Source organism: Chiloscyllium punctatum, chromosome 29, assembly GCF_047496795.1.
Source record: "Chiloscyllium punctatum isolate Juve2018m chromosome 29, sChiPun1.3, whole genome shotgun sequence".
NCBI lineage: Eukaryota > Metazoa > Chordata > Chondrichthyes > Orectolobiformes > Hemiscylliidae > Chiloscyllium > Chiloscyllium punctatum.
In genome coordinates, this window is record NC_092767.1 from 20,024,361 (window position 1) to 20,036,435 (window position 12,075).

The 12,075-nt window shown below is 43.4% G+C and overlaps 1 non-coding gene across 1 annotated transcript; it reads left to right on the forward strand.

Annotated features, from left to right (window-relative positions):
• Positions 1–3,341: 3,341 nt before the first annotated feature.
• On the forward strand, positions 3,342–3,423 carry trnas-gga (transfer RNA serine (anticodon GGA)). The gene has a single exon. It is a non-coding gene; the product is annotated as a tRNA-Ser (tRNA).
• Positions 3,424–12,075: the final 8,652 nt, after the last annotated feature.

Consider the following 12,075-nt stretch of genomic DNA (forward strand, 5'->3'; position numbering starts at 1 on the left):
AATTGCTGACACTCCACAGTGAGTCCAACCACAGCTCCAGAGTGGCCACGCGGTCAAACAAGTGCTGCAGCTGGACACAATTCTTGCAAGTGTAAGTTTAGAAAACCTTTACAAGGATTTGCAAGGTTTGCCGTGCTTCGACATGAGAACGAAACTGAATAGGCTTCGTCAGATTCCCAGGAGCTTCAGGGCTTAGATATGGCCTCACAGAAGCTTATAAAATCATGAGGAAGACAGACAGAGTAAATAGTAAGGGAACACTTCTTCACAAGACACGCGAGTTCAAATCTACATAGTAAATGTTAAATGTGAGAGAGGAAAGATTTAAAAGGGATGTGAGGGACACATGTTTTTCACACAGAACCTTTGTGTGTGTGGAATGAATCGCCACATTTAGTGGCAGAGTCTGGTGCACTCACAACATTTCAAAGGCATCTGAATAGACAGGAAGACCTCGGAGAGAAAAGGCACAAATATTGGCAGAAATGTATGGATTAATTTCGGTTATCTATTCAGCAAGGGCAAGTTGGATCGCGGGATTTGTTTCCATGCTCGACAAGTCTGAGATGCTCCAGCCACCGGCACCGGTTTGAATACACCATTTGCAAAAAACCGCATGATGTTTGTTACTCAGTCAGCGAGCTTGGCTATTTTGTTTGGAGGGTGGATGAGCCTAACCGATCCAGAGATGATGGTTTTCTGGATATTTCCTGCCAATGACCATTCTTCTTGACACTTTCCCAAGTTCACCATCAAAGATTTTGGCTGAAGAAAAATACCTCACATATCGCATTACCCACTTTTCTCCCAGCGAATCCAAAAACTGACAGCTCTTATCGGGGAACACAATCAAAACTGAAAAGGCAGTACCATGATCAGACACACCGAAGCTGAAGTGCTGTCTGTGAGGCACTGTGAGTCGTCTCTGACATGAACTGCTCGCACAAATAACAGCGAGGCAATTCCAAACCTACTGGAGATTTAGTGTATTGCCAAGTCCCAGAAAGTGCTCAAGTATCATAAAACAAAACACAACAACGAACCATTAAATGTGAACATTTCCAAGTATATCCGTGATTAAATTCGGCCATTAATGCGCCGGTGCCCCCATCTGATATAGAGAGCCAATCACCTTTCTCCCTCACCTGGAGAGTAATGAAGGAAATGAAAGCATAGCAACGTTTCACATCGCGATTGCCCACCTTTTCGCCACAACATCAAAAAACGGCGAACAGATTCAATGCAGGATCTTCTTTCGAAATAACGGTGAAATAACTATGTCTATTCACTTTCAGAGTAAACGGGGAACAACGTAAGTTGTCTGGAATATGAATAACCAACATAGACTACTTTGGTCCCAGATTCTACTGATGCACAGACTTTCATATGAAAAGGTACCTTGGGTGATTGCCCTACACCCAGAAATCTTCTGGCTGCCTTCTGTTTGCCCTGTCAGATTAACCTTGTGCTGCTCTAATCGAATTTGTAGTTCTTGCCATTTGTCCGTATTGCTACTCGGGATAGCTGGTCGTGGAAACTCGTGAATGCCACACAAATTCTTTGCCAAAATTGGATAGTCCCACAACGTGATTCGCAGTGCACAAACTTTGCAATGAGTATATGCCACACGGCAAGTTAAAACGCACGCTTCCATTTATTAAAGTAAGTTTCTAGGAACTGACAGCCAGATTCCTCCTTACACTCGGAATTATGACAACACATAAACCAACAGCCTCTCTCAGAGACAAGTGACCAATGCCCATCTTGTGCCGGACAAACGTAGTTGACAAGATTGCACGCAGGGACTGCACAGAAAACTATAGAGGAGAAGCAGACAGACGACTATCGAGCCGCATTCATGCAGTTCAGTTACACTGTAAACCCCATGCACAGCTGTTCCTTGCAGGGACACACAGGGGACTGAGTGTCTCTGACTCCGGGACTTGGAGCTCGGATTATATGACCGTCTGCAGCACTGGTTACTTCCTTGTGTGAGGTAACTCCCGATGGAACATATGTAACACACGATAGTTTATTGAGAAATACATCCAAAATAGTACCCAAAAGACGTATTTCTGTTGTGTTTCTCGTCCTGTTCCGGAAATGACATCCAGCATTGCACTTATTGTGTGCTTCCTGACGGTTCGCTGCATGCTTCCGTGATCGCATTGTGTGCAGTAACCTTCGTTTTAGCTGCAATTACGTGTGTTTGAAACCCAGGATCATCGGCCTCTATTTTGTTTTCCTCTTCTCGTGCGCAATTGCAACACAGTAAACGATCAATTAATATTGGAAAATGACATACACAGGCGTCTGAAAAGCCCAGTTTCCGTGGCAATTATGCAATGGTTAGAGATTACTTTGATTCAGGAGATAAGGATGGAAAGTGTGTTTGGGTAGAGATGAGGAACATTGAGGAAAGAGGTAACCAGCCGGTGTGGCTGACAAGAACACTAACAGTAAACACAGTGTTAAAAAAATAGTAGAGGAAAAAAAACCGCCTGTGAATGATAAAAGAAGGCAAGAATTATGGGAGACATTCATTTCCCTTCTTCCTCTCCTGTTTGAATTGGAAGAAACTTTGAAGAAAAACAATCAAAAAGTCATATTTGCCCATCGAACAACGTGCGCTGTACCTTGGTCATTGATTACTGTAGATTAGAATACTTACAATGTGCAAACAGGCCCTTCGGCCCAGCAACTCCACACCGACCCGCCCGAGACCAAATGCATTCCTCTCCTTTAACCCCGTCAATTTAGCACGGCGATTTCAACTAACCGGTACATTTTTGGACCGTGGGACAAAACCAGAGCAAGCGCACGCAGCCACGGGGACAACGTGCAAACTCCACACATTAAGTTCCTTGAGGCGGGAATTGACCCTGACTCTGTGGCATTGTGAAACAGCAGCGCTTACGATGGTGTCAGCGTGAGATGGGACTTATTTTCCTCTTTAATTGGGAAAAATCTCTGTCATTGTGAGCATCTGGAAAGATCGGTTCCTTCACCAGAAAAAGAAATGAATATGGAATTAAACTTTGTTTGTTTCATGTCCAAGAATACTCAGATCAATAGCTCCCTTGATTACCTCTGCTGGTCATGTTCGCAAAGAGATCTAGCAAATTCCAAGTGTGATTTACCTTTCAATGAATCATTTTGACTCAATTTGGCTGCAAATGTCTTTTCCTAACTTTGTGCTTTTCTTCTTTTACATTGGTGTCTCGCACCTTACAAATGACAGCAAAGGTATGAATGGAGATGGAAACATGGAACTCAAGTCAGCGGCAGCTTTCAATGAGATCACGGCTGATTTGGTCAAGGCTCAGGGCGCAATGCTGTCTGTAGTCATGGCCGCGTGGTTAAGGCGATGGATTGGAAATTCATTGGGGTTTCCCCACGTAGGCTCGAATCCTGCTGACTACGTTATGAATGCTTTCCTGCTGGAACAATTCAAAGTTCAGAAAGCCTGTTTTGCAAACCAGGCCTGTAATTTGATTAGACTTGAGAAACTCGAGTTCCTCATCAGAAATGCTCCACATTTAAAACATTATCTCTGTTTCTCTTTCCAGATACACTGCTCGACACATCGGGTTTCTGCAGTTGTTATTGAACGCCCTGAGCAGAAGTGCTGCTTTTCATTAGATTCCTTTCATCCCTTGTCCTCTGTTCTCGGAGTCTGGTAATTGGCAAGACTTCCTCCTGCTCGTCAGAGTGCTCATTCCCCACCGCTCCCTCTCCCATCATTACAAACGACCGCAGGAAATTGCCACTTAACCATCGTTGTTCCAAAGTGAAACTCACCAGCCTAGGAACTCTCTCCACCAAACGGGACTTCTCATCCCTGGACATGGTGCAAGCCAGAGGATTGTGAAGAGATACTGTGAAAATATTGTCAGTTGGCAGTTGGAAAAATGTTTAGGAAGCAAACCATATAATTTAGGCTCCAGCTTTGCAAATCTTGAGAAACCCTTTGGGAAATGGAATCATAGGAGATTGAAGAAGTGTAAATTGTCAGTCCGAGTAGAGGAAGGGACATTGACTCTGATGTTCTCGGCACAGGAACTGATCTGAGACATTGAAAGAATTCTCGCTCCCGTACGCGAGGAATACAAACTTCATCTGGACTGTGGGACAATGAAAAACTCTGGAACACTCAAGACAATATCCAAAAATTGACTGAGATCACTACAGTACGAGTACTATAGATGGGTCAGTTTTTGTCCACTGTGTGCGGGAGGGCTTCCTGACACAGTATGTAGACATGCCTTCAAGGGAAGAAGCCACTTTCGATTTAGTACTGGGTAACGAGCCAGGCCAGGTTTTAGATTTGGAAGTAGGTGAGCACTGTGGAGACAGCGATCACAATTCTCTCAGGTTTACTTTCGTGATGGAAAGGGATAGGTGTACTCCACGGAGCAAGAGTTTCAGCTGGTGGAAGGGAAATCACGATGCAATGAGGTAAGATTTAGGAAGCGTAGAGTGGGGTAGGAAACTGTAGGGGGTGAGCACATTAAAAATGTGGAGCTTATTCAAGGAAAAGCTCCTGTGTGTCCTAGATAAGTATGTACCTGTCAGGCAGGGAGGAAGATATAGAACGCGTGAGCCGTGCTTTACTAAGCTAGTGGAAACCCTGGTCAAGAAGAACAAGAAGTCTTATGTTAGGAGAAAACGTGAAAACTCAGTTCGAGCGCTCGAGGGTTCCAACGATATCAGGAAATACCTAAAAAGAGAGCTGAGAAGAGCCAGGAGGAGACATGAGAAGTTGTTGGCAGATAGGATCAGGGTTAACCCTAAGGCTTTCCATAGGTATGTCAGCACTAAAAGAATGACGAGAGTTAAATTTGGGACAATCAATGATAATAGTGGGAAGTCGTGTGTGGAGTCAGTGGAGATAGAGGAAACACTAAATAAATATTTTTCGACAGAGTTCGCTATAGATAATGAAAATGTTGGCGAGGAAGATACAGAGCTACTTGCATCTAGACTAGAAGAGATTGAGGTTCACATGGAAGAGATATTAGAAATACTGCAGAGTGTGAAAATAGATAAGTCAGCTGGGCCGGATGGGATCTATCTGATGTTGTTCAGTAAATGCACTGCAGGAAGGTACAAATCAAGCTGATGCTAACAACGGCTCGTTTTGAGCCGCTAATTTGCAGTGAAGTGGCGGCGCCAATAAAAGGTGTCACGCAGCTCGTCTAATTCCACATCCTGAGCTCGAAATGACCAGATGTCTCCCGCTGAGTTTCAGCAGGGTCTTGCTTAGACGACACCATGACACGTTTTCACTGGAGTGGATCATGAAATCGCGTCGGGACTGCGAATAAAACGATGGAAACTTCCAGCAGAGAAGGAGGCGACCCTGAAGCAGGCAGCTGAGGACAAATGTTTCTCCTTTGCCAGTGAAAGGCACTGCTTCACAAATTGGAAACTTCGAAGTGAAGCAGTGTTGGTGATTATCTTCGCTGCTTGTTCACCTTTTTAATTCTGATTCCGTGAAAGTCAATGGCATTACATATCGACATTCTGCCAGCCCTGAGCGTGTCTCTTGGGCCTGTGGCGTAATGGATAACCCGTCTGACTTCGGATCAGAAAATTGTAGGTTCGCGTCCTACCTGGCTCGAAGGGGAATGTCTGACTTTAATCGTGCCCCAGGTTGACGCTCCCCTGTGAAGTCCTGCCGGGACTTCGCTTCTGTGCTTCCACGTTTGGAACTTGCATTTGTCCTCTTGTCCATTTCAAATTCCAGCTCACCACAACGGAGACCTCTTTCGCTTTGGGGGTATCTTTCTGTGTGTCTCCCTTTGTGGGTGAAAATGAGCAGGAGTTCGTCAAAAGAGTTCCAAGTCGTTGTGCAAGTGTCATACATTTGCCCCATTATTGTGCCATTTAAGAACACAGGATAAAGTCATTGACATTTGCCCTGGGAACATGAGAACACACGAGACTTTGGTCCAAAGTTGGAAACTGAGACTGGAATGGATGGCTCTCTGATTAGCCGCGATGCACACAGGCGGAATGGCCTTTTCCCACTTTGTAAATCTACGAAGACAAGTTGAAAATAATCTGCAACGAAAATGTTCATAAAGGGTGTTTTATTTTCACCAAATACGATAGTATCTATCGCCTAGTCTTGTTATTTACTTGTGAGGATTCGATAGTCTCAGCACCGTGGCCCGGATCGTATTCCCGCCCATGGATTGGTTGTATTGTTCAGCACCCTTTCTACTCATTGATAAAGGAACCTACCTCGGTAACTATCACCCTCAATTTACATCGATGTGCCCTTGTGCCAAAATTACCATTTGAAGAAAATTGCCTTCACTGTCCACCTTATGGCAACCTCTGATCATCTTCTATGTCTCTCTAAATTCACCCCTCAAACTTCTTGTCGCAATCAAAAACCGCCTCAAGTCCCTCAACCTTTCCTCGTAAGACCATCTCTCCCTAGAAGGCAACATCCTAGAAAATGTCCTTTGCACCCTTTCCAATGCTTTCACATCCATCGTATAATGTGGTGACCAGAAATGCACGCAACTCTATGAGTGAGGCCACCCCAGTTAATTTCTGGAGCTGCAAAGTGATAATTTCACTCTGAAACTGAATCACTCTCCCAAGAAAAACTAACACACCGTACTCCTTGCAAACAAACCTGTCAACGTGGGTGGTAACTTTCCGAATTTTAAATACATGGGCACCGAGATCGCTCTGCACATCTACACTTCCAAGAATATAACAATTAGCCAGGAACTCTTTATTCTTGTTGCTCCTTCCGAAGTAAATTATCTCACACTTTTCAACATTAAAATCCATTTGCCACATCTGAGGTCAGCTAGACAGATTATCCATGCCCCTCTGTAACCGTCAGCAGATATTGCCACTATTGACTATATCGTCGATCTTAATGTCATCTGCAAACTTATGAATCCATCATTCCATGCCCTAATCCAGGTCATTTATAAAAATGACAAACAACAGCGGACACAAAAAGGAACCTTGTAGTACACCATCAGTTACTGAACTCCAGGATTATCATTTCCTATGAACTGCCACACTCTGTCTTCTTTCAGCGAGCCAATTTCTGATCCAAACTGCTAAACCATCCTCCATCCCATGACTCTGTATTTCATGCAACAGCCGACAGTGCCTTACTGAAAACCATATCCACCACATCAACCACTTTACTCTCATCCACCTGTTTGCTCACCTTCTCAAAGACCTCAATAAGGTTTGTGAGGCACAACCTACTATTCATAAAATCGTACACACTATCCCGAATCAACTTCTTCCTTTTCGATGATCATAAATTCTATCTCTCATAATCTGTTCCAAAACGTTAGCTGCAAGAAAGCTATGGATCACTGTTCTATAATTACCAGCATTGTCTCTACTCCACTTCGTGAAGAAGAGGACAATATTTGCTAAACTCGGGTCTTCTAGCACTAATGACATAAACACTGATGAAATAAAGCTTATAGTCAAAAGTTCTGCAATCTCCTCCCACGATTCGCAGAGAATCCTCGGATACATCCCATCAAGTCCAGGGGAAAAACCTATTTTTAGACTTTCATGAATTGCTAACAACTCCTCTTTATGAATGTCAAGTTCGTTTATTCTAATAGGCTGCATCGCAATACTCTCTTCGACAACATTGTCTTTTTCATTTCTGCTATGAAAAAAAATACATTCAGCGTCTCTGCTATCCTTGAACTCTGCTGACAACTTCGTACTTCTGTTCTTGACAGGCCATAATCATATGTTAGACATTCTTTTCTTCTTGAACTATCAATTGAAAGCTTCAGGATTGTTCCTGCCAGATAAAGACTTCTCCTGCCTCCTGTTGGCTCGAAGTAGCTCTCTCTTTAGGCCCTTCCTGGTTTACTTTTAATTCCCAAGCGTGCTACCTCAGCCTTCATATCTCATGTTTACATACGCCTCCTTCTCCTTCTTCTCAAGAGATTCAACTTCTTCAGTAAACCCTGCTCCCTGTGTCGACCTCATATTTCCTGCATGACGCATACATACTTACCAAGGACATGCAGTAGCTTTTCCCTGAACAACTCCATATTTCAGGGGTGCACAACCCTTGAAGTTGCTTTCCACAGGCGGTGCATCTTAACTCTTGTCTAATCGCATCATAATGGCCTTTCTCCCCGCGATACCACATGCTCTGCAATAAATACCTATGCCTATCCATCACTAAATAAACAGAACCGAATTGTGGTCACTATCAATAAAGTGCTCACTTACCTCCAAAGAGAACGGCTGGCTGAGTTCATTACCAATAAGCAAATCCAATGTATCGTTGCACCTTGTGGGCCTGTCTACATGCTGCATCAGGAAACCCTCCTGCACACATTGGACAAAAACTGACCGATCCAAGGTGCTGAACCGATAACATTTCCAATCAATATTTGGAAAGTTCAAGCTCCCCATAACAACTACCCTGTCACTTTTGTTCCTATCCAGAATCATCTTTGCAATCTTTTCTTCCATAAATCTAGAACATTTTTGTGGTGACCTCTACATTCCTGATTCTAATCTCAGTACATTCCACCTCAGCAGATTCAGTCGCATCCTCACCAATATCCTTTTTGCTACCATATTACTGTCCTTGACGAATAATGCCACATCTCCCCCTCTGAAACGACCCTCCTGTTCTGACTGAAAAATCGAAACTGAGGTACCAGGAACAACCATTCTCTTCAGTCCTCCGTTCATGTCTCTGAAATGGCCACAACATCGAAGTCCCAGGTAACAACCCATGACACCTACCTTATCCCACATGCTTCTGGCGTTGAAGCAAACACATTTCAACCCACCTTCATCCTTGCCAGTACACTCTTGTAAACCTGAAACGCTATTTATGACAAAACCACTCACAACCACCTGCAAACTCGAGGTACAATTCAGTTTCCCACTCCGCGGCTGAATTCGTTCAAACTCTCATGAAGAGCTTTGGCAAATTATCCCCTCAGGGTATTGGTACTCTTCTAGTTCCGGTGAAGACCATCCTGTTTGTAAAGGTTCATCGACTCCAGTATAAGCCCCAACTATCCAGGTATTGGAATCTCTCCCTCCCGCACCATTCTTCCAAAAACATTTTCAAATGCTCTCTCACTACACTTCACCTCACTACGACGTAGAATGGGCAACAAATCAGAGAGAACAAATCTGTTTGTTCTAGATTTAAGGTGTCACCCTCGATCCCTGAAATTCTGCCATACATTCACATCACTTTTATTACTGATGTTGGTGCATATGTGGACAATGACTTGGGGTTGCCCACCCTCTCCCTTAAGGATCCTGAAAACACGATGTGAGATATCACAAACCCTGGTAGCTGGGAGACAACACACCAATCACGAGTCTGCCCGATATCCACAGAATCTCAATCTGTTCCCATCGATATGGAGTCCCATTAACAAATGCTCTCCTCCTCTCTTCCCCACCCTTCTGAGCAAAAGGGCAAACTCTGTGCCAAACACTTACACCCAACGGCTTTCCCCTCGGAAGTCATCCCACCTAAAAATAACAAATATGGTATACATGTTACTGAGGGGCACGACCACAGCAGATGCCGGCACTGTCTGCCTGTTAGCGTTTCGTTTCCCGACTGTATACCATCTATCTATTTCTTGTACGTGAAGTATTACTGCCTCCCTATAACTTCGCTCAATTCCACTCAGACTCCAAATGATCTGACATCAAGCTACAGTTCCCAAACGCAGTTGCCGAGGAGAAGGAGTTGGGTGCACTTCCCGCAGATGTGGATATCTGGGACATTATTGAAGACCCTTACCTCTCACATTCTACAGAACGAAATTTCAAAGGTCCGGCAATCCATTCCTAATATTGGCCACATACACACACTCATATATATATATATATACGAACATATATACATGTATATACAAATTTGTGTGCACTTGCATGTATGCGTGTGCACATATATATTTAAAAGTTGCAAAAGGAAGTTGATTGAAATGACATTTGTTTTTTAAAAAATGATTTTGTGGAGTGTTCTGTCCTTAGGAAATACCTCAGTTACTTACAACCAGCAGAAATACTCCCTGAGTGAATATCCATCTCTCAATAGAGATATAGAGGTGATGTTTGATTAGATTAGATGTTGACGTTTGATTAGATTAGATGTTGACGTTTCTAATATCGCTGATCCTGTGCTGTGTTAAATTCTGGAAAGGACGTTTATTTGGTTCATGTTACTTATTTTGTTGCAACCTCGCACAGGCCATTAAATCAATCCAAAAATTATGAGATTTATCTCCTTGGACAATGTTGTCGGCAAAACTGGAACCGAAATGATAAAGATGTTTGAAGTACTGCTTTAAAGATAATAGGATTCAAACATTTTTCGAGTCTTGTCACTGGACACTTTGGGGGAGATGGGTGAGCAGCAAATGGTCCCACTCCCTTCTCTGTGATTGCAGCCAAATGTCCAAGGCAATAGATGAAAAAAAAGGTGCATTCCATCGACAGGTCAGTTCCCAGTCACTATAGGATAATTTCACTTTGATTGTCGCCATCGTATAAAGGGTTAGGTGAGTGGGGAGATCGGGATTCTGATGGTAAGCTGAGACATTGCGATAATTAATCCCACACTGTTGGCATAACTTTATATCATAAACCAATTATGCAGCGGACTGAGCTTACCGACTTCCCTTTAATGCTGAGCTAACAGAAACAGCTCAGTTCTTTTACAATTTATGGAAGTTCACGTAGAACAAGCTGCTAAACCTTTCTTCAAAACCAGCACTTTCTACACTTAGTGGTACTCAGTTGGAGGTGATATGTGGTATATTTCCAATTAACGTTAACCAATTAGAAATTGTGCACGTAACGCTGACCCGACCCGGCCGACCAGACTCCATGTCTTGGTGAAATTCACTCATTATGTTTCTGCACGCATTTTTACAAATACTTTAGAATCAGCTTCTGACACATTTTTCCTGAAAAATAATCATTTTCGATTTCAATTCGTGCAGAATGAAAGAAAAGTGCTCCGAACTTTTCCTTATCATTCATCACTGGTTTTGAAGTTCGAAAGTCGAGTTATAGATCCATCTGAATGAAGGATTTTCCCTCCTGTTTACTCTCAGCAAATTCACATCATCAGGGAAACTTCCATATGGACGCAACTCAGTTTTACCTGGTTCCACGCCACATGATCTATTCATCTGTTCCACCATCCCACGAAACACCGCCTTGTCTTTTCTAATGGCGTATGCCCCAGTACTTCGTTGGCTTCCTTTCCATTCTTTATGGTTCCTCAGTAGACGCTGTCCATTCTTCCTAACTTCTTTTGATTCCAGTCTTCGGCATCCATGTCTTTTATCATCTCTTTTATATCCCAGGGAATTCCATCTTGAGAAAGAATACTGTTCTGATGCAACACATGAAAACCCGCTCGAATGGTGTATTACTGTCATTACCAGTATAGGGAAGATGGGAGCTAGTTCAGTCACAGGTCAATCGGTTGGTTGTCACACAATGGATCAACCACTGACTGGGAAATGACTGTTTTTCTTCACTTTTCTCCCCTCTCTGAACATGTGCTAAACCAACACAGTAAGGTATCATAGAATGCCGTCAGATAAGAAACTGGCCATTTGATGCAACACATTCACACCAATCCTCCAGGGATTAACTCCCACAGAACAATTCCTTACCCTATTACTCTTCATTTGTTCCTGAATAAGGCACCTTACTGACAGTCGACCCATTTGGATTCATGCCATGTCTCAGGTTCTGTGAGGCAGCAGTGCGAACCAGTGAGCCACCTTGTAGCCCTGCAGCAATATTTCAAGGCACATGCGGAAGCGTGTAAAATGCGTTTCCTGTCAAAGATGCTCCGCTTTTGTTGTTGTCCTTATCAGGAACAATAATCCTGATTCCCTGACCAGGCAATGAAACCAAACCACAGCGGTGATAGTGCTGAATTGTAACCACTAGCTGACATTTAGGACGGCAGGTGCACTTGCATCTTCTCTTAACAGCAGAGTTTTTTTTCCTGCGATGAGACGTTTCTTCCAAAATACTATTCGTGACACCGAG